At 37.0% G+C, this 23,829-nt stretch overlaps 1 non-coding gene across 1 annotated transcript; it reads right to left on the minus strand.

Moving 5' to 3' along the window:
- Positions 1-9,917: 9,917 nt before the first annotated feature.
- Positions 9,918-9,989, minus strand: Trnah-gug (transfer RNA histidin (anticodon GUG)). Its single transcript has one exon. It is a non-coding gene; the product is annotated as a tRNA-His (tRNA).
- Positions 9,990-23,829: the final 13,840 nt, after the last annotated feature.

A 23,829-nucleotide genomic window follows, 5' to 3' on the forward strand; every position in this document is an offset into this window, starting at 1 on the left:
CGATCTTGGTGGTCATTCGATCTGCCCAAAACGTGAAATTATTTGCTCAACGAAGTATTGTTGAAACCAAATGTCGCTGAGATCACGAGTCGAATCGTGGTCGACTTCAGCCTTCGGGCCTCTACTTGGATCAACGTTATAATTTTTATATCAGTTTTTTTTAGCACCGGTGCTATGGCATCTTGGTAACCTTATCTAGAAAAACTACGATCTCCTAAATCCGAGTTAATCGCAAATATCTTAATTTAAATAACAGCGTGTTCGATTCGCCACTTTTCTTCGCGTTGAATATACAGCCTGATCTTCTTTCAAGAAAATTGCATGTGATCTCTCTGGAAACGCCTCTCTTGATAAATATTTACTTTTTATATGTAATTTATTATTTCAGTCTATGAAATCTATACCAACTCTTGGTATTACTTGTAACTTCCAAGACTTTGCAAGTCGAAGACAACCACTTTTTCTACACTGCATATTAAAATCCATTTAAATCGAACGTACATGCTATTACTACCAGTATCGATATTTATGTACCGCCCGGTGTATAAATTGCGGCGCGACATAATTATAGCACACGTTGCTACTTTTTAATAACCATTTAAATTTCACACTTCCCGCTGACCTTGGGAGTGGTGTGGTCGATTTAAGTTATCATTATCCAAAATTAGCTTTTACGCGATAAATACTTGATTGCTAGTTTATTAAATACGAAATAACGTTACGCACTTACACTCGCTTAATCCAGGTCCAACTCGGTGGTGGAATTCTTCGCAGTTTATAAATAATAAGCTAGGGAGATGAAAAGCGGAACCACACAATTTATATGAAAATTTTAAAATTGCCTAGACGTAACTTTACTTAAATATAGTATGTTTATAGGCATATATGTACATATGTGAGTGTTATTACAGAAACGGTTAAGATAACTTACGCGCATGCGTCGTTATCTTTATCGCGCGGCAGCCAACACACGATGATTGCCGGATTGAATTGTAATCAACTGTGACGATGAGGCCACGGCGATTATAACAAAAACATACTAGATTAAACAGTGCAACAACAAAAAAGATAGTGCAAGGTTGGATTTATTAGTGGCTGTACATTTTTATATGAATATGTATAGGGTGCTTTTTTGGATTTTTTTTTGAAAGGAAGGAGCTGAAAAATTAATGAAATTACAAATATTTATTTGGTTTATGTATTGTTGCTTGGTTTTATTAGTGGACATATGTACGTTTTTATGTGAATTTGTATAGGGTGTTTTTTTGGAGGTAAATTTTTTTAACGAAACACGGAAAAATTAATCAATTTACAAATATGGACTTGTTTTTTGTAAAAAAATTTTACGGTTGTTTGTTTTTAAACAGATTTTCGGGCATAAGCTCACTGAGGCTTATAAGTTCAGTCCAATTTTGTACAACTTCTTCAAATTTAATTGATTTTTAACAGCTGATAATAGATTGATTTCCAACTCCATAGTAGCGGTCGTCTGGTCATCATAGTCCATTTACTTAAAGGATCTTTAAAAAAAAGAAATGTCATGGAGTAAAACCGTAGAATTTAGAATCAAATTTGCTGTTCCATTACTTGAATGATTCGACCCCAAGTCTTTATCGTGCAAAAATAGATGATTTCGTGCCCTTCATAGCTTAATTGTTAACAGAGATTCGACGATAAAGCAGTAAATTTAGGCCTCCCATACAGTACAAGTATAGTAGAAAGTAAATTTCCTGGGTTTTTATACACCTTTGTGGATTAAAACCCGATATCAATTCGCAAGGGTAATTTTCTCTCCCTCTAGATTAGTCTATAACTCTTAAAACGGCACCCTTTATTTATATAGGAAATAAAATTTAATAATTTTATGGCTTGGCTACACTTTCTACTGTTATTTTTTTTTATCCAACTGAAAAGAAAACTAGTTATGAACCAGCCTGCAACTAGTACCACTTCGAACCTTACTAATTTTTTTTTAAATCCATATTTCCATATTTTTCTGGAAATATTCCCGTCCTAGACTATGTTTCAAATACTCGTAATATTTCGAAAGAAAAAAATCGAGTTACTTCCTACACATGTCAGTTCTCTTCGAAGTAGGATTGCATTTTAGTTCAGAAAAACTAGATAGAACCTTTTGTGACTAGCTTTCCATTTGTGGTAAATCAGTAAATTTCTGTAGAGCTTCAACCGTCACTGCTGGGTATGTATGTATGTATATCTACTTATGCATGTGCTAGTTAATCCATATCTTGTACACCCTATAATTGTTGGCAGTTATTGACTTGGTAGCTGTTATCCTTACGTGGCGGCGCGATCGTCTCAATTAATCGCATCACCTCTATCTGAAGGCAAATTTTTTGCAATCAAGTGGATTAATGAATTTTTATTTACACACTCAAACGTGATATCGATCGATTTATTCGACAGATTGTTGTGCTTTTCCACTTGTTGATTCCCCTTTTGTTTTTTGGCGTTCATTAAATTGCTCAATACTTGGCCTTACTACTAGTGCTAGCGTGACCACTTGAACAAGTGCATATATTGTAGAAAAATTTACTTGTAATTTTAAGAGGCGTTACTGAATTTATTTGGGTTAAGAGATAATGAAAATTGGCAAAAATTCCAATTTAATTTTCAGCGTCTGAAAAGACATAAAAAATAATTTATAAATCGTATAAATTTTGCTGGTTATTACTTTAATAATTTTATTATGCGGAACTTTCAGAATTAATTCAGTAGCGATATCAATAACATTCGAAAGATTGCATTTGAGCTGAAAAAATTTTGATGTAAGTTTGAGGAATTTATTGATGATAGGGTTCTATTCATAGATAATTTTGTACTAATTAAAATTTGAGAGAAACTTGTTATTATTAAATTAGATTAAAATTATAATTATTCTTTCTTTGATTAGAGTGGATTTCTAGTCCGGTTCCGGTAACTCTAAACTTTTTAATACCTTTTACATTGTAAGGAGTATCTGCATGCAGGATCTATATTAGACTAGAAATATCCGGTAACGAGTGTTATGAAACCACTGATATAATCCCAGTATTCCAAAGTTTCATATCTAAAATATCAATTTGTTGCAACTTGGTACGCAACTTACCAATTATCATTATTGGGAATGAAAATCAGAGAATATCCAGATTTACTTCTCACATGGGAACTCACGAAGAAAATTTAAAGAAATGATGAAGACTCCGTGCTGTATAGTATGTATATAGATTTTGACAACAGAGTACCCGAAAATTGTAAATATTTAATTATTCTTGAATATTTATTTTGTCGCCTCCATTTAACAAATTTTGTTGTAATCTCTTCGACCGACTGAAAACAGATCCCACGGAGCGTCAAGTTCTTTTTGGGGACCGTAAAAAATAACTGGTGAATACGATGGATCATCGATGGTATTCATTGCATTTTTAGCTTTAAATTTTGTCACAATCGTGGCTCGATGTGATGGTGCATTATCGTGTAAAATCCATGAATTGTTCTTACACATTTCCGACCGTTTTTGACGGATGTTATCACGCAAACTCCTCAATACGGCCAAATAGAACTCCTTATTGACCGTCTGTTCTTCCAGAACAAATTTATAGTGTGTTAAACCACGAATATTGAAAAAAAAACAATCAGCATCACCTTGACTTTTGAGCGTGTTTGGCATAGGTATGTCCAAAGAGACCTGTTATGGTAAAAAAAAATCAGTTTTATAGGGACAAGTCGAGTAAGAACGCGTTTCATACCCAAAATGTCCATCAAAATCATTCGAATGAATTCACCTGGGATGTCGAACTATCTTGCTATCTCTCTACCGCTTGCCTGACTATTTTCAAGCATCATAACCCTCACCTTTTTAATATTTTCATCAATTGAAGATTTCGAAGGCCGTGCAGAACAAGGCATGTTTTCAACGATCTCTCGACCGTCTTTGAAGGTTTTGTACTACTCGTACTAGCTTGTGGTTTTGATTATCGGGGGAGTTTAATTACAATTTCTGGGTGCTCTTTTGTCACGATGTATATAATCTTGTTGTATAGTTTATATCCTTTTCGAGGTCCCCAAAAAGAGTTTACATTAATTCTCTATTCTCGTCTTCTTAATAAGCTACTGTGCCAATAATGCATTCAAAAGGTTCATAGGGGTATAATCCTATAATTCATATTTAAGTATGATCCGATTTTCAGTTTTACTATTTATATATTTATATCTATTCAGGGATATTCAGCTCATCGAAATTGCTTTAAAGGTATGCTAGCAATGTGGTTATATTTTCAATATATATTTTTTTATGTTAATGTTCTGTTTCATAAATATTTCTGTCTCTTGCTAAAGTAGTAGGAGCGCATCTGCAATCTCATCAGCATAAATCTCCTTGCTGATCGCTTTTTTTTTTTTTGTTTGTAAATTATGTAGGAACTCTGCCGTAAATATTGTTTAAGCTCGTGTCTTCTTATCTAATATTCAAATCAGCAGTTTGACCATTTTTTGATATGAGTTGTTCACCATTCTAGTTATTACTTCATTTATCTCGGCGTCATAAGCCAATTCCCAACACACTTTCGTCTTTCCGATATATCAGCATCTTGGCATATACTTCTTAATTTGTTGCAACCTAATATGTAGCTGATTTTGATGTTGTTTATTCAGATGATTAAGTGCCATTTTATTTGTTAGCTGGAGTTACATTTTGATTCGTGGTTTATTTTCTGTGATCAACTCAGCAGCAAAAGGGCGAACGGTGTTGAAGCAAGTGAAACTGAAGCCAACAGAGACAATAATAAAATTAATATATATTAATATTAAAAGGTAAGCACGACGCTGGTTTGAGCAAGTCGAATATATTAGATAAGCATATAGGGAGACGACAAATATTAATTGTAGATATTATCTACGAATTTTATGAGACAAAACGAGCAAAACATGAGATTACAGCTGCGTGTCTACTTTGTAATAGTCACATTACTACTTAGTAGGGATATCACAGAAGGATCATATTCAAAATAATGGCATAAGAGACTAGACAGAGTCTTGTTTTAGTATATAGTACATTATTCACTTGCAGTTGTTGTCTTTTATTGTATAATTTGTTCTTTTTTGACAAAGAGAAATGCCTCAGAAGATGATACCGTGTTTAGTGAAAGCTAAAAGATGGAGAAAATACAGCCTTTTGATACAAAATTATATTATAAAATCTACCATTCGCGAAATGTTATAAAAGTTCCGAATAAAAACCTCAACGAACTGGGCTTAACAATTTATAAAATGCCGGTTTTTGAACACGCGACGTATTTTGCCGAAAGTTGCTGCATATTCCAGCCAACCTCCAACTAATGGCATTAGATATGCAGAATACTGAACCTTGATAACATCGATATCTCAATATGAATCGAAAGCCCGAATGAGTTTACTTAACAGCGTGATCCTTCTCCTCTCCATTTCAGAGGTTGTCGTTAGTCCTGTCGCCTTCCGCACTGCTGATTTTTTCATTTCTTTTACTAAACTGTCAGAGAGGACTCAAACGAAATTACTTCATCCAACGAACATTCCATTCGGAATAAATAAGACAAGACCGCTTTCGCTTTCAACTGTATTAGGACAGCTGTATAGTATGGGCTCTCTGCCAGCTTCCAAAGATGAAGATATTGGAATAAATATCTATGATCACTGAATCAAATATTCACGGTCTTTAGACCCTCACATTAATGTATTTAATAGTTGTTAGATTAGGTTAAGTTACGTTAATCTGGTAGGCCAATGAGACACGCATAGATTAGTTTTGGTCCTTTGCGATACCAGATGGGGTCCAGTTACTAGGTCTAAAAGGATGATTATCCTTTAGGATGCCTGCGCTTGACTCGAATTAAAACAGACTCTGTGACCTCACTATCGATACCTTCTCCAGTGTATCATACAGCGTAATCTTGCAAATGCGGGACAAAAGCGCTCCCTTGATTCTACGATACGAGGTTACTGCATTGATTGCTGCTTGGCTGTCTACGTAGATGTTGACTTTGGAAATGCAGGTGAATTTAAAGATATTGGAGGCCAACTTCGCGGCTTTCACAATAATAAAGACCTCAGCTTGAAATACATATACTGCAGTGGTGTGGCAACTTTAAAGACTGCCTCTGGATAGTATATCCTCGCACCATTTTCATCGTCCATTCTCGTGCCATCCCTATAAATGTTTAGAGTGTTGCGCTTTTCCTTTGTTTGCTTTGAATTTTCTTTCCCAGTTGACAAGTGGGTTCATTTAGTTGGTGTTTACCAAACCGCACCACCCACCGAGGTATGCCCGAGATTCTATATGTAAAATCACCTGTTAAGTCTATCATCTATTATTTGACAAATTTGATCGATGATCTCTTTTCTCATTAGTTGAAATTGAGACTGATAGTCAGTACGATGATTTCTAGTTAAATTAAGTATTTTAGCTATGAGACTCTGGACTGCAGTCTCTCAAGTTAACATAACCTCACTTTCTCATTTATTTATTTATATTTTTTATATATTTTTCAAGCTGTCCACTAAATTTTAAAATTCCCTACAAACTATTCAACTTCTTAAACAATTTCCATACACCATAATAAATCACATTAAAATTACTTTACCTACAGACTTCGGTCTTAAAAGCTTCTCAATTAAAGGCTCCTAAGTAGATGAGTATCTGCGAAAGCCAAACAAGCAATTTGCAATCGTTTTCAATATCAAGCGATCGCTTGTTTTCGGCTGCATCGATGAATCAATCGCTTGCATGTATCGAACTAATGGCATGGCATTGCATAATGCAGCCGACAACAACAAAAAACATTTCGAAAGGCACTGAAGACACGCTTAATTCTATGCATTGCTTGTTGGCTAATCTTGCGTTTATCGCATGTTTGCAACCTCTACGGGACATGCTTTATTACACATGCCACTTGAGTGCGATGAAACACACACGCATGTGCACCAAAATATGTAAATCCATCACAACAACTACACACCAAGAATTAAGCAACAAATCTAAAGATTTTTGGACGCTTATCAACGCCACCAGCATCAGCAGCCAGTACACACATTAGCATTAGCCATAACGGCACCGCCGCGACTGCAACAAAGTGAAACGCTTCAAATTCATTCGTTGCGCACGCGCATCCTGTCCGCCGCTCTTCGGCAATTTGATGTTTGACTGTTTTTCTTGAAAAATATGCAAATTAAATGTAAATAAGCTTGCAACTATTAAATGAACGCTTTGTTGCACGTTGCCTCCACTTGCAACTTGTGTTTGTAGCGGCGGCAGCGGGTGTACCTCGCGCAATCGCATTGATCATTTGCTGTTGATTGGCTGGCTAAATACCGCTTCACGTTCATTTGGCGTATTTCATTGTTTTGTGGCACTTCGGTTGTCGTTATCGACAGTTTTCTCGTAAAATTTAACAGTTTTGCATGCAATCGATAATGTTGCATCTTTTGCGTTGCATATTTTATTGAACATAAATCTACAATTGTTTTGTCAACGCGATAATTCTGATAGAGAATCGGCTTGAGGCATTAATTAACTCTCCCTTTCGGGCAAAATGTCCCCAAGAATTTTATGTGAAGTTTTTCTTTATTTTCTGTCATCAAAGTATTATCTCAGTTTGTCGTGGAAGTTTTTCAGTTCTTCGATCGTCTCGTAGGTAATGGTCGCCAGTGGCGTTGTGTTGTTTTGAGACCCATTATCGAAATTATATAGAATGGTGATGGCGAGATGGTTAGGTTAGGTTAGGCTAAAGGTTTGATCTTCGCACCAAAGATAACGATAGTTTTCACTCATTTTTTATTGTACTGGGGTTTAAAATTTCTTCTTCCCTCGCGTAGAAACCGCTTACGTGGTTATAGCCGAGTTAACAATAGCGCGCCAGGTTTTTCACCACCTGATCTCTCAAATGGAGTAGAAGTCTTCCTTTTCCTTTGCTTCCCACGAGGCTGATCTAGCCAGCATAGGCGCTGTCTCTTCACTCGCTGAACTATCTCAATGTCTTCGTATTTCTCATACAGGTCATCGTTTCGACTGCGATATTCGTCGTTACCAATTCGCAAAGTACCATAAATTTTCCACAGAACCTTTCTCTGGAAAACTGGTTACGTCTACTCATCAGATGTTGTCATCGTCCATGCCTCTGCACCATATAGCAGGATGGTTTCCTTATTCAAAGTCGATTCCCATGCCAGCCGGTTCTATGCACCGGAATTGACCCGGATTTAATCCGCCCAAGGGCTGTTTTTTCGGCGAGGACTTTACTTTTCAATTGCCTACTAATCCGAAGTACCACCTGTTGTCAAGTGTTATTCTGCGTTAGAGTTCGAGGCTGACATTGTTGTTGCTGCCAGACCCATTTGTTTTGCTTCCCTATCCAGCAGAACTGACGGCGCAGATATTAAGACCAATGATATCAATATCATCGGCGTACGCCATCAGCTGTATATCGGCATAAAGGCAGCTCCTTTTCGAACTGTCAAAAGCAGTTTAAAATCGTCGAAGAGGTGGTGTGTGTTGATCCTCTTTTCACGGGTCTTTTCTAAGATCTGGCGCATGGTGAATATATGGTCAGTTGTTTTTTGGCCAAATGTGCTCCTTATCTGTTCTTCGTCGCCATGTTTGAATAGCTGGGCCGACAAACCATTGACCCCACCGCTTTGTTGTTTATCAGACCATTAATTGCTATTCAAACATTTTCATGGTCGGGCAATGGAATGGCCGCTGCATCGTCGTGGATTGGGGTTCATCATATCCAGGTGTTATACTTTCACTTCCATTCAGCAGAATAGAGAAGTGTTCCTTCCTTCCTCTGGGGGTTCTAAAAGAGTATGCCCCGATCTTGAAACCTTCTGTTAGTCGCCACATCTTTTCGTAGAATTTTCGAGTATTATCCTTGTCGGCCAGTTTGTCAAGCTCTTCGTACTCATTAACTGATTATGAAATGAGAAAAATTAGCTATTTATTAAAGAGAAGATTACATTTTCCCTTACTTAAGCTATTTTATTTTGAACAGAATTCAACCACATCACCCGTTGAGTCAACCTCAACAGAGTGTTGTGTGCTTACTTCAAAACTTTTCTAATAATTCTTAACATATTGGGTAAGAACTGAACTTAATAATATTTTAAAACCTGTTAAAGTGATATTATGGTTCAGATTTGATGAATGTTATGGGTCGTTTGCTCTGTACCTCGCTGCTAAGCTTCGCTGCTATGTTGATCGATCAGTTTATGTGCGTTACAGCATCAATATATTATACTTGAGAGGAATATGCCAAATTTTGCAGCAAGTTATCTTGTTTATTCATAAAGAAAGTTCAGCACTTTATTTGTTGTTCAAGCATACTGACTTTATCTCCTAACCTTTGTTTCCCTCCTATCCTCTCTTCTTCAAATTGTTTTCAACATAAATGTCAAATAGGAGGAGGTCGTAGTTATCGTTTGATTTCATCAAAATTTTGGATATTTAAGATGTTTTTTCTCAGCAAGTTTGGTTGAAATAAACCTATTAGGAGGCAAGGTCACTTTTTGTTAACTATTTAGTTCATTTTTGTATTTTAATTTGGAGTTTAGTGCTTTAAAATTTACATTACTTCATAATTTTTCAATTTACGGCATTTTGTGAATGCGGCAATGGCTCGATTCTGGTCATCTGTAATACCAACAATCCTATGGTGGCACTTGTATTTTTAAGGTTTGTTTTTATATACCTCAGACTTAAAAAAAACTAATATAATCAGATCGTAAATTTTTGCCTTGACTAAAAATTGAAATTTTTCGAAAAAATGCATTCACATGCATATATATTTCTTTCTCTCAAATCTGTCGAACACTTCATCGCATACACTTTTCTAAAAATATAAATAAAAAACTGCTTCTATCCGTGACAATGCTTCTCTGGTAAACATTGCCGTGACCAGGATTCGAACCTGGGTTACTACGGCCACAACGTAGGGTCCTAACCACTAGACGATCACGGCTATTGGAAGCTTGTCTCAAACCGCATTAAATACTCGCATTCAGCCAGCTAAATATAAGCCAATGCAAATATGAAAAAGTATAATAAAAGAAACCCGCTCCACATAAGTATGTAAATCAACGCAACAGCAATTCAATTGCGTCCAACTTCAAGCGTAGAAAATTAAGTCATTAGAAAAGTGAAAGGCTGTGAGGTACACAGCAATTGTGGCGTGATACACTTGGTGCGCATAGGAACAGACACAGACGTTGGTTTTTTGTTGAAACCAAAATAAAAATAAGAAAATTGCGTGCATTATTCCGAAAACTTGAATATATGTATGTATTTTTATATTACCACTTTTGGAAGATTAATACTTTACTTTAAAATTGCTCGATCCGATATACACTCAATTGGAAATACTTTTTCTCCACAAAACATTATCTTTTTAAAATGAAACTCAGTTTTAGTCCTAAGATATCCATATTGTGGCACTGTTACAGAATTTGTCATTCAGAAATATTTATTCCACATTTGAATCATACTGAAAAAAACTACATTTTTACTTATTACACTTCAAATCATTATTAAAGCTTCAAAACAGGTTCCTAAGTCAATCCAGTCATGACAACTCTTAACCCAATTTACGAGTTATAAGCCTCGGCTGTGATAGCCTTCAGTGAATTTTTTTTCGGTATCTGCTCATTTTTGGAGCGTGATGAATATAGAGCCCTCAACCACATTGTCAACTATTTACATCGAAGTCGTTTTTGCACAAGAATCTGGTCTTTTGGTATGAGTTTGGCGTTCACACGCTTCTTACCTAAAACATCAACCAAGATGTGTAGTGCCGACCCATAAGAGTTTTAGCGATCCACTGCTATATCTCTGATATGAACACAACGATTTTCAAGCAGTGTTTCCCCTACTTTTCGTTGTCATCGCCATTAACAGGTGGTGGATGGTCGACTCTTTCTGCCTTTGGGAAGCATTTGCCCGATGCATCTCGCATGTGCATTTGTCCGACGGCGGGCAGGATGAAGGAAACAAAAAATTAAAAGAGCTTCCTATTTTTTAATAATTTATCTTCTAGTGAAACTAAAAAAATTCCAAAAAAAATTTATAAAATTTTAGAAATTTTTTAAAAATTGAAAAAAGTGCTTTTTGACCAAAAAAATTTTACTATATGTTCAAATTTGACTTTTCTTAGTTTTTTTCAGTTTAAATAGAAGATTATTTAATTCCAAAGCTAATAAACTTTGCCGCAATTTCTTACGACTTTTAGTTTTTTTCTCTATCCTGCCGCCAATTAAGAAAAATTGTAAAAATGAAAAACCGAGAAATCGCGCGTCAAAGTTTTCGCTTTCTACCCAATCATACTTTCCTTCTAGCTTCGAAAATATTTCAAATTCCCATCTTAAACTTTGGGGACATATTCTTAGATTATTTTTTCAGAGATTTATGCAAAAAAAAAAGATTTTTTGAAGCCTCTAGCAGGCTCCCCCTTAATTTACATTAGATTTTTTCACTTTCCAACATGCAAATAAATCACCAATGAATATATCGGGATAACCCTTTGCCCGAAAACTGCGCTTAGACCATCTTATGACCAAAAATGGTTCAAATAGGACCAAAACTATTCAGGCCATCAGATACTGAATACCAATCAAAGTTCCGGCCCATAAACCGCACCAAACCGTAATTTTTCCGGAAGCAATGGTGACTCATGGAGATTCGCCAGAAGCCTCATCGCTGAAGATGATTTTTCGCTGAAAATTTTTGTTTTTCAAGTTGTTGCTCGGCCCAATTCACGAACATACGACGATTCTGGTTATCAAGCGGCTTCTTACATCAATTTAATCTTTTAGGGATGTAGACAAAGATCGTTTCGCAAAATTCACCACAACAATTCCCAACGCTTGAAAAAGACCTATGAGAGACTGATTTGGGTCTTCCTCAATTGATGCGGTAACGCTAGCAATATTCTCGACACTCTTCTCAGCGCCCTTAAACTTGGGACCACTGACTCCGTATTTCGGTACTAAATTTTAATAATTTCGATTCACTGTTGGATCGTATTTCTTTTCGTGATAAAATGGCTAACTTAACTGAAGAGAAGTGTTAAAAGAGTAGGAAAAAATTTGGCGTCGTTTGAAAATTTGGCGTCCTGACAGTTGATAAAATGTTCGGTTACATTCGAATTTAAGCCTTCCTTATTTGTTAGTTTATTGGTATCAAAAATCTTCTTTAGATATATTACTATATATCTCTACCTTTGGTTCGTGTTTGGAAGTGTCTATATTTCTTTAAAGGAAATTTGTAATCTTTTGAATGAATTTCTATATTCCTTGTAAAGGAATTTGGTTAAAAGTTTAGATGAAATTTTCTACGATTCTATCCTCTCCTCTTCTAGTATAATTTAGTGTTTCGGCATAACATAGCAATTTTAGTGAAACTCACATGGGAACACTCACTAACTTGTATTTATAATTTTTTTTAATTGTGCGGCTTACAAATAAATATATATTTCAAATATCAATCAATTTAATATTTCTGAGAGGAATAAAAGCAAAGGATTTCACAAACGAGTACACTTATCTGTAGTTCATCAACAATTACAGGCTTACAACGATTTCCAGGCAATCGTGGTGGTCTTTTTACAAACGCACTAATAAAGTACTCGTACGCTGCTCGATCGTCCAATTGATTTCTTTGTATATGATTGATTGGCAAACTCCAAAAAGGAAAAATCAAAATCACTTGAAATCTCAACAAAGAAACGATAAAAATCGCTTGATAAAAAATCGCCATAATCAATGCTGATCTCGGAAGAGACTGCAAATCAACAGCGACAGCGCTCATTAGTGGAACGATGGACGCACAGCGATGTTCAAATGCACGCACACACACACTTGTGTACAACTGTGGTGGGTAACGAACGCGGTGCAGATATAAATCCTAATCCTGCAACTGCAAAAACATAATAAATCCTCAAGTGAGCGCCTCTTCGCATTCGCGCATGTGGGTACACGTAGCATTACAACAGCAATCTGGCCACCACTTAATTTGAAATACATCACAGGGGCGAATTTGTCTTACTTATGCGCTGGCCTCGTCGCTTTACCGTTGCTTACAATAAATCACGCAAATAAATTGCACCGAAGCAAATAAATCGCAATAAAAATATAATCAAACAATCAGCGTCCAGGAAAAAAAATCAAAGAAATGAAGAATAAACAAACCAAAGTTGCGGAAAAACAATTGGTTGCACGGTAGCAATAAAAATAACAACAATGCATTGCCAAATTGGCCACAACAATTGATGAGCGCATTTTTTGGACCGCACACAACGCATGCGCCTTACGAACCCAGCGTTTTGCCTCTGGCCAGGCTTAGTACACTTGCTGCAGGCCTTCAATGCCTAAAAGCCTCGATTATTTAGGAAAAAAATCAATTGCTTGCCAGTTGGCGATTTCTTATTTTCTTTGTTTGATTTCCAAATGTAAGGTTGCCGTTGGTCCCACATAGGTCCTTAAACTCTGTCAGTTGGTAATTGCTTGTTCTTGCGGATGAATTTAGTTTTTATTTAATTTATAATATTTATTTATTTGTAACAATGGGTTAAGCTAAAGTATCAATATTTATTTTGTCGCCTTCAAATTAATCCCCACCTGATGTAATACACCTATGTCAACGATTTTTTCAGTGCTCGAAACACTTTTCATAAGCATATTTTGGGATGGCACTCAGCTCTTTCAGCAAGATGTTTTATCTCTTCGACCGCCGGGTTTCGCAGAGCGGAAATGTCAGTTTGAGCAACAAAAAAAAACACACGAAGTCAAAGCTGGTGAATACGATGGTCGATCGTTGGTATTCATTGCGTTTTTGGACCTGTTTACTTTACTCTTTTTGAAAAAAAGTTGTGCTTTATCGAGGAGTCGAGCAACAACGCGTTACATACCCACAATATCCACCAAAATCATTCGAACGGACCAGAAAGATATCCGTAGTGTCGTCAACTGTTTTCTTGACATTTTGGCTTTCAATTAAGCTCAAACTTTCAATAATGGATTGGCGTTTGCTGACTGCGATGGCCAATAACCATAAGATTTTCTTTTTTCCATTGAGTACAGAGTCTGTTCCTATTGCTCCTAACTTTTGGATCTGTGTAAATATTGCATTGCACAGTTGACATTTTCCTGCTCCTAGCAATTTTTTTTAACGTGTGTCTTGGAATGTAGGAGTTTTATTACAGTTTTGCTGTATTCGATGTCAGATCTTTGAAGTTTGTCCCATATTGTATTCAAAGATGCGAATATGACTTCTTCCGCCAAGGAAAACGATGAAGATTCTGAAGAAGAAATTATTCAACCGTCATTTAAAAATTATGTAACACTTTCCTTTGCAATTTTAAATTCCTAATTAAATACGAATAAAAACATAGAAACTTTAAATTTAATGGGAACATTCTTTGACATTTATTTTTTCTAAGATTATCTTTTTCAAATTTTCTATCCGTTGAGTCCAATTTTTGATGACTTGTTCGATCAATTCGACTAATAACTGCGAATGACACGCGTGATGTTTGGCTCCAAGGCCTAAATCGAATAGGGATTGTCCTTGGACTTTATACATGGAAACAGGAAAATGTTTAACGGTGTAATATGACGCGATCTTTGTGGCCAATCGACCGACCCAAAATCTCAAATTATCCCCTCAACGAAGCGTTCTCTCAAGAAATCCGTTGACTGCTGCGATATGTGGGAAGTGGCGCCGTCATGTTGAAACCAAATGTTATCGAGACGAGCATCAATTTCAGGCATCTAATAGTCAGTTAATTTGGCGTGATAACGCTCCCATTAGACGGATACGCTTTTACCAGCACCATTTTTGAAGAAATATGAATATGATATGGATAAAACTGTCCATGTTCATCTAACGGTTGTTTATATCACCTAAATCCAGATAGATACAGAGTTATACGAGTATATATTTAAATGATATGAATGACGAGACGAGTTAAAATCTGGATCTCTTTGTCTGTACGCCAGATACATTAAATTTTACCCCCTGAGATGGTATCAGAAGGCTTTATATGCCACCTTATGACCAAAATTTGTCCAAGTTGAACCAAGACTGTCCAAGCCCCTAGGTACCGAATATGTGGATACCAGTATCTATACTTGAATTTATACCGGAAATATTGGCCAATTATTCTCCTTTGATTATTATTGTTTCGTTTGAACATCTATTGCGTTCATGGCCATCGATATTTAAATCGCTCTTAGTTTGTGAATTACACACAGAAGGTGAAACCTCAAACAAACGAGACGAATAGCCTGCAGGAATCAAGGGATGTTTTTGGATCGTCATAAGCAATTAGGTTTGGTACACTTTTAATCTGAAGCCCGGAATCACTGCAGCTGTAGATCTTGTTACTCGAAAAATTATTTTTTTATTTGTATTTGTATTTTTTTTCTGCAAAATTTTACAATGTATTTCTCAAATACGTATAAATCTATCATTAAAATTTTAAAATAATCCATAAAGTAGGTACTTTTTCATTCTTAAGTCCCTAAAACCATGTCCCACTAGGTGTGCTACTTAATTTGATCAATATAAAGTACAAAATTGGTTTTCGAGTACTGTAAGCTGGAGCATTGAAGGAATATTACAAGTTTACCTTTCCGTTTCTTTAAATTTAAGCACCGTGTATGATCTGTTTTTATTTAAAAAATGTCTTGTAATAATAATCGAGGTTTAGATCACTGACATAGAAATTTTAGATGTTTTTCTGATCTGACTAAATGCCACTTACTTCTTGAGATGGACAAATAGATTTTTATGGGAAAGAAAACTCTACTTCTGAACATTAACGCATTTATGATTTTAAAATATTTGAATAAGGCAGCATGCATGTTGGAAGTAGGCTAAACGAATTCTAAGATAACATTTTTGAATAAAAATCACAGCTTTGACTTACTTGCTAATTTTAAATTTTTAGTATTTTTTTTTTTAACTACTCTTCAATGAATGCATATAACGGGTGATTTTTTGAGGTTAGGATTTTCATGCATTAGTATTTGACAGATCACGTGGGATTTCAGACATGGTGTCAAAGAGAAAGATGCTCAGTATGCTTTGACATTTCATCATGAATAGACTTACTAACGAGCAACGCTTGCAAATCATTGAATTTTATTACCAAAATCAGTGTTCGGTTCGAAATGTGTTTCGCGCTTTACGTCCGATTTATGATGAGGCTCATTTCTGGTTGAATGGCTACGTAAATAAGCAAAATTGCCGCATTTGGGGTGAAGAGCAACCAGAAGCCGTTCAAGAACTGCCCATGCATCCCGAAAAAATGCACTGTTTGGTGTGGTTTGTACGCTGGTGGAATCATTGGACCGTATTTTTTCAAAGATGCTGTTGGACGCAACGTTACGGTGAATGGCGATCGCTATCGTTCGATGCTAACAAACTTTTTGTTGCCAAAAATGGAAGAACTGAACTTGGTTGACATGTGGTTTCAACAAGATGGCGCTACATGCCACACAGCTCGCGATTCTATGGCCATTTTGAGGGAAAACTTCGGACAACAATTCATCTCAAGAAATGGACCCGTAAGTTGGCCACCAAGATCATGCGATTTAACGCCTTTAGACTATTTTTTGTGGGGCTACGTCAAGTCTAAAGTCTACAGAAATAAGCCAGCAACTATTCCAGCTTTGGAAGACAACATTTCCGAAGAAATTCGGGCTATTCCGGCCGAAATGCTCGAAAAAGTTGCCCAAAATTGGACTTTCCGAATGGACCACCTAAGACGCAGCCGCGGTCAACATTTAAATGAAATTATCTTCAAAAAGTAAATGTCATGAACCAATCTAACGTTTCAAATAAAGAACCGATGAGATTTTGCAAATTTTATGCGTTTTTTTTTAAAAAAAAGTTATCAAGCTCTTAAAAAATCACCCTTTACTTAAACATAAATTCTTACTATATATGTAGTACATACATATTTATAAAGTATATACTGTAAGTACGCATTATTTATCATATCTGATCGGCTGGAGGCTGCTTTGAAAGCCTGCACTTTGCATGCAAACAAACAATCAGAGCGCATTTCGCATTTGACTCGGTAATATTGTTGCAGGAGACGCGCACAACAAATATAAAATTATCTTATTACAAATTAAACATACCAATTCTTGCAACTCCGACGAGGCATTGCGGTGGTGCAGAACAATTGAATGGCCCGCCGAACGGATTGGTGCGTTATGCGCGTCTGTGACTGCCCATTTGGCTGTCCGCCCGCCGTTATTGCCTCACGCGAGCGGCTAAATAGATTATGCCAATTGATCGGAATCACTTCATAAATTTACGCAAAAACGCAAAACAGCAACACTAGCTGCGGGCCACAAGCAACAGACAGCACACCATGCTTCGCCAAAATGGTGGCGGCAGGTCGGTGGAAGCGGTGAGCGCAAAGTGCGATTGCGTGTAGGCGGAAGAGGCCAAAATGATATTTTTTCGGAATTTTTTTTTGCATTTTTTTGTATCACTTACTTGAGGTATCGATTCCGATTAATTTCTTTTTGTTTTTGGTGTTTTATTGGTCCTCTGTCTGTGGTTTCCTCGCGCCATTTAATATTTTAAATGGCTTGCCAGCAATTACAAATAAAACAACAATCATTCACTAGCCGCAAGCGTTTACTGGGAGTAGACGGCTTCACGCGCCCACCGACGAATCTGCGCACACGTACACACATATATACATATATTATATGTACCTATACTTGGCGGTATGCTACAGTGAAGCGTCGATTGTGTGAGCATTGCTTTTGCACTGCCGTCGAAGTAAGCGTGGCCAGCGACGTTGGAGTGCAATGAACGCAAGTGATCACATCAAATGAATGAATTGAATTCATGAAGCAAAAACAATTTATTGTAATATCAGCCAACAACATGCCACAGAAGGCAGCAGCGGCAGCAACAGCAAGGCACGCATGCATCCTCCCACTGCTGATGCAGTTGCTGCGCCGGTTGTCGGCCACAAGTATTCATTCACTCATTTCCGCCTGCGAGCATAAATAAATTTTGCACTTAAGTAGGTAGGTTGTAGGTAGGCAGGCGGTTAGGTGGTTAGTGTGTGTTGCAAGTTACTTGGCTTTCATATGCTTGTAAGGCCAATTTATTTTACATGGCAACTTTTTTGCGCTTTCGTTTTGCATCTTGCTTGGCGTTGCTTCGCGTGCAAAAATCGATCTGCGGCGCATTAAAATAAAAATTAAAGAAATGCTGTTAAATTTCGCGCTTTCGGCCAGACATTGCAACACCCTCACCACTCGCGCACTGCCGCATGTGACCCTGTGTGTATGTTGGAGACGCAACGTTGCTGCTCGCCATGCGGTACTCACTTAGAATTTTCGCCGCCAAACGAGTTAATTCGATGCGGAATCCGTTTATGCAACATCACTTGCATCACTTGCCACAGCCGTTTTCATTGTTTCAAGCTTCAGCTTTTAAAGTTTCATTTATTCCGCACGTTTTTTGAAGTCGTATTTTTGGTACCTTATTTGGGGTGCCTTGGTGTTGTTGCCTTATGTTGCTGTGCCCGTTACCGCCGAGCGTGCGAAATTTGTTTGAATATGCAAATGCTCCATTGCTCCTCCAACACCAGTCTTCCGCTTTAGCCTTCAACCTTTTTGCGCGGCTCATGCAATTAATTTATGATATTCAAATGAAGTTCTGTACCGTTCGCTGCGGATCGCATTACCAAATCGCCTAATGGCATTCCGCGCGCAGCCAATTGCACAAAAAAGCTGTCAAAATATGCATTTATCGTTGCTTAATTTGAGTATCAGTTGTTATTTATTGGCATGCGTTTGTTGGTATCGGCTTGAAATTGTTGTTTTTTTTTTTCTTTGAAGAATACTCTACTGGGTCTTAAGAGTTTCGAACTTTATAGTTCATACGAATAAGAGTTTGGGTTCAACAGTTTTTTCTTCAACTGCTGGCCATATAATGACCATTCCGTTCATAATTCATTGTGACTAAGAGATAGAACTGCTTACACTATCCATATAGGAGTTATAGTATACTGAAAAATCCTTATGATCTCAGAAAATTTGATATCATTTCGGCCGCTCTATAGAATTTTGAAGTAGTAAGCTTTTGAAACAGTGAATTTCGTTTGATACAGAAGTCCTAGCTACTTTTCGTGGATATTCTGACAGCAAATTGATTATTTGCCTACTTCTGTAACCAGCTTAACATGTTCAGAGCACGTTTAGACACCGCTTACGGGAGTCGAGTTTACAACAGCACGCCAGTCGTTCTTTCTTTTAATGAGTTTGTAGATTTTGGTCTTTGTTCGTCGAGAGAGGACGTTAATTCTCAATTGAATACTCAGTTCGAAGTAGCACCAAGAGTTATTCTGCGTCGGATTTCGAGGCCGACATTGTTGTTGCTGTTAATACTGGTTCCAAAATCTACGAGATTATCTAGGACTTAGAATTTGTGACTATTAACAGTAAAGTAGGAGCCATGTCGTGAGTGCGATGAATGATTGTTTGATGACAGGAGATATTTCGTCTTGTCCTCGTTTACTGCCAGACCCATTTGCTTCGCTTCCTTATCTAGTTCAAGAAAGCAGAACTACTCGTAACAGCGCGGTTGTTTGAGGCCAATTTGATGCCGACAGCTGTACATTATCATAGAAGATGGTTCCTTCTCTATTTAGTTCTGCAGCTCAAATTATTGTCTTAAAAGTGGATTGAAGGAGTCGCACGATAGGGAGTCACCTTGTCTAAGCTTCCCACTACATTGAAGGTTTATTTGAGAATGATCTTACTTAGATTAAATATACACAATTTTGTTCAGTAAGTTCTTCTTTTGAAGATGATTTTATAATGTCACTCTCATAAGAACCCCCGTTTCAATTGGCAAAAAAACCGAGACAGTCGATTTTCACAAGCTTCGTTTGAGGCAAACTTTTTGCCAGCAAAATCATTAGCCATCTGTAAGGCTGCTGTGAGTCGCTTTACGGTGTCCTGATGGAACACAACTTTTCACTCATAGCTAGTGTCTTCTATGCAATTACATCCTTCAGATAGTGCAAGTCCGCGTAATAAGTTTTTACGATTCCCATGCCACACATAGCAAAAGCTTAGTGATATCAATACGGGCTTGGCCAATATTTGCGCCGTCTCACATCGGTTTGACTGTCTGTTGTCGCTAGATATTGTGGTAAGGCACCCACATTTCGGTATCAGTAAACATCAGATTCAGAAATGAATCTATTTGATATACCAGGGAAAACTGTGAATCAAGTCTACTATTGCCAAGTATTCGAAAGATTGCGAAAACGAGTCAACAGATGGCAGAGTTGCAGAATAATTTTCAAATATACGGTTTTTATGGAATCATTACTTAGTTGTCATACCTCGTGTTTTTATACTACGCTTCCTGATTTACTTTCGACTTATTTTGACAGCTATATTCTCGTGAACGGCCGGAAAATTCCTATTGTGAATTGAAGTACGTACGTAGAACCGTATCCCTTTCGGGCTTAATTAACGAAAGACGCACCATTTCGGTACGTATACCATATTCGTAAGATCTTTTAATTTGGCTATTTCGTTTCATCGTTATGTTCAAGCCATTTTTTGTCCTCAATGAAACTACTTATATCCGTCATTCCTATTGTAAAGATAAATTCAAGGTCTAGTTCTTCAAATTGCTAACGACTCCTTATTGTAGCTGTAAATCTATAAGTCATTAGTCTTATCATATTTTGGCCATATCTGTTTTCTGTATTTTATTGCAGATTTTCTTCCATTCAGAGCTATTTGCTTAAAACGTGTATAGAGCTCCTTCTTAATCGTTCCTATCGGATATGATATTTTCACTGCCTCGGTGTCGGTTGGAGAGGCTGACTGGGCCAACACGAATGGGTACTCAAATTATGGAAAAGTGGATTTGACCTGCCAATGAGCTCAAGCGGACTATACTGGAATTAATCTTTAGCAACTGTAAGGCTGACAATGCTGCCTGGCTATCTACGCATCCAACCGTAGTTATTCAGTTGAACTCCACAGACACTCTCTATGCCCAGTATTCCTGCTTGGAAGACACTAGCTGAGTTTGATAGACGACTAGAGAGAGATATATCAAGATCCTTGGAATGTACCTCATCTCTACTTCGCAGTCCATATTGAATCTGTCGTTACAGATTGAAATTGTATCCTCCCACTATTAAACCTCTTTTCGATCGATGTCTATTGAGATCCAACCTTGGAGAACATATTCCATTTAGATTGGTTTTGAGATAGTCTATGGTCTATGGGCAGTTGATGCAGTATCATATTAAGAATATTATCGAATTGAAATACGAAAATATTTTCTTCAGAAAGATATACCGTTTCACCTCTGTTTTCGTTTCATTTTTTCTTAACTATAATCCAACTTCAATCACGCATTCCACCCATCAATAATCGGGCATAGCATCTTTGACGCGTCCATTGGCATCATCGCCGCGACTTTTCAATGAACTTTGAAGTAAATTTTGTTGGCATGTCGATTGAACTGTTCGTATTGAGCGGTCGGCAGTTGTCAGGTGACAAAATGTTATTGTTTTTATGCCGACTTAACTTGACAATACGGCAAAACAGTAACAATAACAACAACCTTACACGTTGCAACACATATTGTCCCAAACTAAAAACAACAAGAACAAACAGTACTCATGATTTTGACATAACAAAAGGATTTACGTCACGCACGTGCAACAAATGCTACAAAGTCAACCCACAAAGACAGGAGAGCCCGAAAAAAACGGAAAAATATACGTAAAAGCGAGAAAAACAAAAGTAGCGCGTTTAACAGTAAGTGAACAGCTCAATCGATTTTTATATGGTTCACTGATTTTGACACTTCGATCGTATTGTTTCGCAGCGCAGCGCTGGACTACTGCACATACAGACACAGACTCGTAATAGCGAACATACACTACTACTTCAAGCGGTCGCACAGGCAGGCGAACACTTGCTTCTGCCCTGTAGGAAATTTTTCGTATTTTTAATATTATCTCAATTTAGAAACTAGTTCCATAATTAAAGCAGGATTAACTAAAATTAACTGAAGAGGCAATCGAAATGTGAAATACCTTCCCTCTCAGTTTTCGACAGTATAATTTTGATTTTTAAGTTTTAATTATGAAAATGTTTCCAGTTTCCGAAAAATATTAGTTGTTCACTTGGAATATGGTATATATGCCATCTGATCAAATTTGACCCGGACTAGTCCATATAAACTGCATGCAGCAAACTGTGATGATGTCTGAGTGGGACATATGTATGTATGTATCTATCAGTGAAGGTCGTTAAGATATCAAAACTTACCCCAAGCGAGTCGTTCTTCCACATCTGATAATATCGATAACGTTAAAGAAACTGTACTCAAAAATCGTCATGTTGGCTTTAGAGAGGATCGACTGGACTATATTGGTAAATGTTTTGGGTATAAAGTATGTAAATGCAGGACTCGTACCAGACGTGAATCTTGTGCAAATCGACTTTGAGTAGAGATCGCACTAGAGATGATTTACAACATAGCGGACAACCCTACCTTCTACAGACGGATCATTATTGATAACAGACGTGGGTTTATAAATATGACGTCGAAACTGTTCAACATTCTAGCACTCCAAAAACGAACCAAAACCGGAAAAGGTAAATTTCGCTGAAGGAACTGTAGGTCTTTCCTGCCGATGGCATGCTTCTATTGGCCTTAAAAACCTAGTTTGAAGGCGATAATTAAGATTTTTTATTGAAATACGTGAGAAAATAATTTTTGCCAGTCCGGGTCAAATTTGATCAGATCCAATATACATTTAACACAAGCCCTTGTAGGTCTTGTCGACGATTTTTGCTTTTTTTTCTCTCTGAAACTGATTTTCTAGATGAAAGATCACAGCCATAGATCGTTGGTAACTAGTTCAAGTCAGATTTTCAGGGAACTAGTTCCAAAGTTCTTCCAAGTACCTGATTTATTCTTGTCGACAACGAAGTTTAATTTCTGTAAAAAATACTTCGAGACACCTCGACGTGTTTTTAAACTGTTATCTATAGTTTATTCAATTTCCTACAGGGTTGATTTTACTAGCTCATAGCTACCACTTTTTCAGTACATATTTTTGACACTGTTGTGCGACAATTCTGAAAGAACTGGTGAAACATATTTATACTAACATTTTTAAAATCTTCGCCGTTTATTCCAGTTCGAGCTAACGGTGTACGAAATCGATTTGATTTAGCGTAATTCATATTTTTTTATTAAACTCTTCACGAGGTCCTCAGTACTGCTGTAGTTTATTGCTTCTTCTTGCTTTACTACCATCTGGTTGACAAAGAGCGACACGTTACCCACATTCATTCGCTTTTCAAGCCAACAACAACAGTCTACATTCAGTGTGGCGTTGGCGGAAAAGTTGAAAGCCGACGATCAGCACCGAATAAGTACACACACAACAATAAAAATATGTGTGTGCTTGGACATAAATTTTCAATTTTCAAGCTGCTCCAAATTTCCATTGCTTTACATATTTATATTATGTAAGAGATCCTTCCAACTGCATTTATTGTAGTTGACAGTACAGGACCTCCACGCTTGTTTTATTTTAGAAGAATGCTTAAAGATATTTCACTTGGACTAAGCATAGCAGTATCTGTTAAAAATATAAAAATAGAGGAATTTTTAGCACGTCCATGTTCTGCTTAATTAAAGCGTTGCGGCGGTGACAATTCTTTAACGAACACAAAACACAGCGGTCGGCAGCAAGTGGAACGAAAGAATTTTCCTCC

The sequence above is a fragment of the Bactrocera dorsalis genome, chromosome 4 (genome assembly GCF_023373825.1).
Source record: "Bactrocera dorsalis isolate Fly_Bdor chromosome 4, ASM2337382v1, whole genome shotgun sequence".
Classification (NCBI taxonomy): domain Eukaryota; kingdom Metazoa; phylum Arthropoda; class Insecta; order Diptera; family Tephritidae; genus Bactrocera; species Bactrocera dorsalis.